Source organism: Montipora capricornis, chromosome 11, assembly GCF_036669925.1.
Source record: "Montipora capricornis isolate CH-2021 chromosome 11, ASM3666992v2, whole genome shotgun sequence".
In the NCBI taxonomy this organism is placed as follows: domain Eukaryota; kingdom Metazoa; phylum Cnidaria; class Anthozoa; order Scleractinia; family Acroporidae; genus Montipora; species Montipora capricornis.
In genome coordinates, this window is record NC_090893.1 from 11,027,269 (window position 1) to 11,034,768 (window position 7,500).

At 40.5% G+C, this 7,500-nt stretch overlaps 1 pseudogene; it reads right to left on the reverse strand.

Annotated features, from left to right (window-relative positions):
* The window catches only part of LOC138022936 (transient receptor potential cation channel subfamily A member 1-like), a 25,336-nt pseudogene that overhangs the window by 7,899 nt on the left and 9,937 nt on the right, over positions 1 to 7,500 (reverse strand).

The following is a 7,500-nucleotide window of genomic DNA, read 5'->3' on the forward strand; positions in this document are numbered from 1 at the left end:
CTCCGCATAGTTTTAAACCATGCAAAAGTATCCCTGTATTAATAAGCACCAGCAATAGGAAATCGGAGTATCTCGAGATTTGCAGAACGTATGCGCAATAACAAATTATAATAGGCACCATCCTTAAGTGCGTCTTGTTAACAAATAGATTCCATGTTGCCGTGTGTCTGGTCAGTAATAGATCACAGATAAAGTCAAAATGCGGTAAGAACAAAAAAGTGACACACGCGGTTATAGCAGAGTTAAGAAGAACGATCTTCGAAAGTGCGCCTGTTATGACCTTTAATCGTTCATGTCACCTATTTTCTAAACTTGAGGAATTTTATAAATATACTTAACCATTTAATGCGATAAGTCTTAACAAGCACTACTGTACGCAGTGTTTGAGAAAAAGAGCGTGAAATTGGTAAAATTGTGCGTAAAAGGTTTCCTCAGATGAAACGAGAGATGCATCACAATTCGTCTGTGGAGAAAAAGGCTACTGCAAATAACGAAGGAATAAAGGAAAAATCGCTCTTACCTGTCTGATTAGCTGCACCATTTCCTTTACGAGGTGAAAAAGGGCGAAGATAATCATAATATAATGAAGACTCGTAACAGTCTAAAACCGAGAAGAGAGACAGGCAAAATAAATCCATCATTAGTTCAATATCAGCTCTCGAAATGCACTGTGCTAAATGATCGGTAGGTAAATTCCTTGCTAACGGTTCCAATAGCACTATCTGCAACAAGTATTGCTACTGCAACCACCAATAATTGCTTCACCTTATTGTTATCGTTGCATTGAGTATCTTCATCGTGCCATTTCTAGATCAAGAAAAAAATTAAAGCAGCAGTTAATTAATGTTTACTCCAAAGTAAGCTGCACATCATTGGCTTCAGGAGCGTGAGAAGAATATGGCTTTTCATCGAAAGGTGAATATCACAACACGAGCAAAAAAAACGGCCACTCCCTTTGTAGCATGCATGGCGTTGACCAAGTGCGGGAACAGGGCATGTCATACAACATATGTGGTAAATCATTGTACAAAAGGTATCAAAAGAAAATTGAAAAGTTGCTGCTAGTGAGAAGAGTTGTTAGTTCCGTTGCCGCTTTGATAATCATTAGTTCCCCAATATTATTGACGGAAGTGCGTGATGATGTGGAAAGGATTGTTTTGGCCAATGATGCCCGAGTTGTTTATACGTACTAAATTGTCGGCAGGAATTTGCATCGTTGTGTTGCAATACCGGTATCTGCACAATTCGCAAGCGTTGCTCTTAAGGTACACTGCTAGGGCGGTGAACGGTAACAAGAAAGCCAGGTACAATAACAGATTAGCAATGAACGTTATCCAACCAAATTTCTTCCTGCAAAATAAACAAACAAATAATGAATATAATACATCAACCAACCTGGCTTTCCTGTTGCCATTTAAAAAGCGTTCTTGTTTATCGCAATTACTCGATAATTTCCATTCGCATGAATCGCATAAAGTGGATGTAATTTTATTGGACTTTACAAAAGCACTCGACTCTGTTCCTCATCAGCGTCTGCTGGTGAAGTTGAAGGGATACGGAATTGGTGGAAATCTGTTCTTAACTGGCTAACCGACTTTATCACTGGTAGAAAACAAAGAGTGTCCTTCCGCCCCTATTTTTCTCCTTTGACGATAGTCCACTCCGATGTTCCCCAAGGTAGCGTACTTGGCCAGTCCTGTTCCATGCTTATATTAACGACATTATAGCCGGCGTCAGATCAAGCATGCGCCTGTTTGAGGATGACAGCAAGGTTTACAGGACTATTTATGATGAAAAAGACGAGAAACAACTTCAATTCAACCTCAACACGCTACAGCAATGGAGTGGAAATTGGCAGCTTCGTCTTCACCGTGATAAATGTGAGGTCCTACTTATAACCCATGCCAGAGATCATACTAGCTATTCCTATGAGCTCTCTGGTTGCTCGCTTCAGCCAGTTACCGAAACGGTTAATATGGGGGTCTCATTGACTTCTAGTCTATCCAGGAATACCCAAACGCAAAATGTTGTAAATAAAGCCAACAAGATTGTGGGTTTCCTTAAAAGGAATGACGGTCCAGGAAACAAAGAAGTCTTTTCTCGATTGTACAAGGCCCTGGTTATACGTATCCCGGAATATGCTGTTCCTCTCTGGTCACTCTATTCACAGAAAAACATTGACGCTCTTGAACAAGTCCAACGAAGGGTCTCAAAGTACGCTCTCCCGATTCTATACAAGGACTCTTCGCGTGAAGAAACACTGGCAAGGCTTTCAAAAATGCGTGGCTACCCCCAATTTTCTTTATGGATTTCAATAACATCCGTTAAGATCTGCTTTTCCCGCATATTCATAAACCGGGCAAAAATATCTTTGAATTAGTCGGCACCGTCCTTATGTGTAAGGAGTTCTTTCGTTTAACAAAAAGTCGTTTTCGAACTCTTCGTTCAAACGGGAACACTTGCTACGCAGGCCAGCTAAGCAATTCTCGGTAATATGTGAGAACTGTAACTTTGTGGTTTGCTTTGAGTCACCGATTAACCAATCGGTAATTGCAGAACCTCGCATCTTTTCTTAAAAAAAATGCCTACAAACTAAACCAATTGTGACAACCTTTTAAGCACGTTTTCCTCCGTTAGAATATTAAAACCAAAACTGATTCAAAGAATTACCATTTGATGGCCATAAGAAAATAGCACACAGGATGCGTCAAACAATTCTCCCGTCGTCGTTCCGCCATAGTCTACAAAAGAAGATAACACTGCACTGCACCGTAACAATAATAAAATGGCAAGCAAAGCCAAGCCAAGCGAAGCCACCTTTTCAAATAGGAAGAAATTACCAGGCTATTTTCCTGACAGATAGAGAAAGCTAGATGTTACTCTTTAGTTATTTCGTGAAGAAGTACGATTAACATATAAATTCTTTGTAGTGGAGAAATCAGTAAAAGAAAACAGGAGCTATGTATGCCTACAAGTACTGACTGTGATTTGAAAGTAGCGCTTTGGACCTTTTTCCTACAACAAGTTGTGGGATGCCGCATAAAGACCGCGAAAGACGAAAACTCAACGATAAGACACATGAAGAGTTTCATATCGCGCTATATAATCGTGGACTTTAAAGAAAACTGACGTCCGTTTTGAAGTTCACCAGAACTTGTTTCTATGAAATGCGCAAAACCCGGCCGACGACCCCCTTCTCTGGGTTGAGGGTTTCTTACCTTTAGAGCGTCAAGAGAGTTATGTTCCCATGTACTTGTTGAATCCTGCTTTCCTTGTATTAGAGTGAGATTGTATGTTATCTGGAAGCAACACACAAAAAAAGTCTCAAAACAAGGAAGTTGGATTTGTAAAAATTCTATTTGGGGTCAGTTTATTGAATTAGTTAAACTTTCGAAGCTCCAAAATCCCATTTTAACACTGCGATCCACTTCTTCTAAAAAGAATGACTTGCAGGATATTTTTGTCTTCAAGTGTCTTCATTTTAAATATACACAGCACCCAAATTAACCGAGGTTTAAGGCCTCGATGTACTTATGGGGCGACAATAACTAGGGGCGTTTTCCATTTGACAGAACTGACCGGCCAGACCACGCATTTGGAAGGACTAACTCTACAACGCCTTCAAATTAACACTCTTCGAGGATGATATTCACTCCTCAGGAAGAATGCGAGGGATTTTCATGAAAGCGTTCCTTCAAATTATTGCATTTCTTTTGCAAACTGATGGGTCTGGCTGGCCAGTTTTGACAAAAGGAAAGCGCCCTAAGATAATGCTATGCGAAGTCAGCGATGGAAAACGTCTACAGAAATTAAGGGAATCTTTTCCTGCTGGGATACCCTGTTTTGTTTTATTGTAATCGCGTGGCAAGTTTATAGAAGACCTGGAGGGTTACCTTGAAATCTTTACTTCCTGGGTCGCCATCCCGTTCAACACACTGATCAAGAACGCGCTAAAAGAAAAATAACATAGTGTGAGATATCCCACACAAAAACATTTTTCTCAACATTTAAAAGTATAAACATACCTCCGCCACATCAGGCATCCTTTCCACCAAAGTCTGTATCAAGGAGAATCCCCCGCCAACAGCAGAATCCAGCACTTCCTTCCACCTTCAGTTCAGACGGGAAATAAACTGTTACATAAAGACATTAACATCATCTTGGGCTTATTCCCTTTTTGCCATCTTGACAACCGTAAGTGAGAAACTTGAAAGCACTTTGCGCACACAAACACAAACACAAATTAACCCCGCGGTCTGACCAGTATAATGTGTCGTAGCGAATTGCATGTATTAGCCATTCTGCCAGGAGGATTTTCAGGACTAATTTATACCCTGAGTGCTGTTTGGGGCACATTTCGCCGATGTTTTAATTATGCAGTAACAGATTAGCGAAAAGATAGATGCCTCCTCCCAGAACGGGGCGTGGCCCCAACATCAGGTACTATGGTTTATGGTCCTTTCTTGAAAGGACTTGAGAGTCTACTGGCAGTGTACAAGCGCACAGCAACTCAACCCAGACAGTTTCAGACCACGGACAGCTGTTTCGGTCTCTTTGAGCGATATCAGCATGGCCAGGCGTCTCGCTTCCGACGACCCAGAGGACGTGTTTGGGAGATTCTTTTTCTACCGAGTTTGGTTTAAAAGCACTTTTAGGTACTTTTAGGCACAAGAATTCTTGTAGAGTGGTAGCCCTTCCTGTTTAGTTTTCTGTTCAAATTATCTTGCTTTTGGTAACGTCAGAGATTATAGAGCTGTTGTAAAGTCGATCAAGCCCTGTCCTTTCATTTAAATAAAAAGCCTGTGGTGCTGTAACCAATTTAGAACTAACCCAAAAGATTCTCATAAAGAGAGGAGCTACTCCATTTAGAGTTGATAACTTCCTCTAGTTCGGGAAAATTATAAAATGCCTTCAAGTTATGTAATCACGTGATCACTCATGATGACGTACCTGCTGTGTGCAATTATGGCCATGGCAACTTCTTCTTTGGCATTGGCTATGGCGAGGTCAAGAACATTCTGCTTATATTTGTTTAACAAGATTTCTTGCCCTTTTACGGACAGCAGATGAGACACCAATGACGCGTGGCCTGTGATTGCAGCTATGTTTAAAGCTGTGTTCTGGAATAGTGTAAGGAGGAAAAATGAGGAAACAAATGAAAGAAAATAAGGTTTACAGAAACGCTGTTCAACCGCGAATTCTCTCTAGACCACGAAATACTGACAAATGTTGCACGTGTTTCGTCATTTCTTTAAACGAAACTTCAAAAATTTTCAAAAAATGATACCACTGCTTGAGAGACTTGAGAGAGTAAATGCTTCTAAAACAAACTGATTTCGTACAGTTGGCGATCATAAGGAAATGTCCAATAAAAAAACCGCAGGTAGATTACAAAATTAAACCTCCCCTTTAGTATGATTACTGTAAAACCAAAATTACTACAAAGCAAAAGGAAAAAAATCCTTAAGATGCTCCAGCCTGTTATCATTTTCCAACATTCAAAAAACACAGGACATAGGTTTGCCGAGACACTTTAAAGTTGTTGTCATTACCTGATGTTTGTCAACAGCATTGAGACTTTCAGGGTGAGCATCAAGTATGTAATCGATGCATCTTTCTGAGCCGTTAAACGCTGCCATGTGAAGTGGAGTGCGGTCATGATGATCACTGTATTAAAAAAAAGAGCAAAATAAAGATAAATCGAATATTCAATATAAACCCTTTCGATGTAAAGACCATGGCTGCAGAGAAAAACAACAATTGACGCCTTAACTGCCTGCTGACTAGTTCATGCGCGCACGCGCATTTGGCGAAGAACGTATTAACTGTATAAAGACGGGAGAGTTATTATTTCCCTATCAAAAGAAAAATCCAGTCGATGTCTTGACGCATGGGTATCTGTTGTATTTAACAAAGGGCGAAAGAATTTGGTTGGTCTCGATGGGTCGATGGATCGGTTGTAAATCCAACCCTTGAAATCGGTTGTGTTCCATTCATTTAAGAAAAACAAGGAGATAAGCATTGCTTATAAAAACGAGATAGCGAGCGAAGGTTGCAACTAAAAAAAGAAAAATATCATTGTCTGACCTTTCGATGGTGGCTCCTTCCATCAATAAGAGTTGAGCGATCTGCTCATGCCCTTCATGACAAGCGTAATGCAGAGGTGTTTTTCCTTGGTTGTTTTGCAAATTTATGATCCGTACGTTTCTCTTACTAAGCAGTCTCTCTGCAATTTCCAGCCAGCCATACCTGTTCCAAGCAAAACAAATAATCATCCAGATATCTCTCCGTCGATTCACCGATGATCCAAATTAAGAGATGAATATTGTAAAATCCTCTCCATTTTCTACGCAGCAGTACGTAGAATTTCGTACCATGCATAACCTTGTAAACAGCGTGAGGATATCATACCTTGCAACGATATGAAGGGGTGTGTCCAATGAGTCTGAGGTGACTTCAACAGCTGCTTTGTTCTTGCTGATAAAAAGTGCTATGTGCTGTGGAAGAAAGGACATTATGATAAGGGTGGCATACGTGATATTTATCCCATGTACTCACTGAAATCTCACTGACTTTCTCCCCGACGACACTCGCGCCTGGCGACAACATCGTTGAATCTCCGTGAAAACGAAGGATTTCTAACTTTTATTCCATGTATTCCTATTTCGGAATACGGTCAATCGAACGCACCCTAAATAAAGCAAAAACAACAATCTTCTCATACAATCGAGTGCACCTGTATTGACAATTTTTCAATTTTCCCGACAGCTTTGGAGGTACAGAGTATTGTGCCACCACAATGCCAAAAAGTGTTTTAAACGCTCTTACCCGATTAACTTTGCCAAGAATCGACAACATTAAAGTTTTGAACAAATAGACAAGAAACGACAAGCAATCGTGTTGCAATGAACGGCAGCTTATGGATTTGTATAAATGCATTGTTACGAAGTATAATTTCATATACCTGCAAATAACCAGCGCGGGCAGCATAATGGACAGCTGTGTATCCGGTCATGTCTTTTTCAATCACTAAAGCCCTGGATGCAGCGCTCTTAAAGAAAAGTATTCAACAAGTTTTGAGAACGACCTACAAACTTAACCACATAGATATAGTTTACAGCCTTCGTATCAAAAGCACCGCTGCAAGTGTGCCCGTGAATTATGCGGTACTGTTGATGTTGTATGGGCACATTGCAGACCTATAAGTGTTGTGAAGAAGCGGAAAACATTTAGCTTTCCTCAATTATTTTGCAGCCGCAAGATAAGGTGAAGCGATTGTCTGGTGTATTCAAGTTAGATTCGTTCACACCAAAAGACGCACAAACGTTGCATTTTGAGCTAAATAACCAAATCTGAGTTTGGAAGAAGATCGATGCTCTGCCTTTCGTCGCATTCTTGTTGTATGTTAAAGAACGCACACAGGATTAATCAACTCAAGTACTGCTTGAAACGCAAACGTCCGACCAGCTCTCCAGGATCCCTCGAACTCTTCTTTTACGA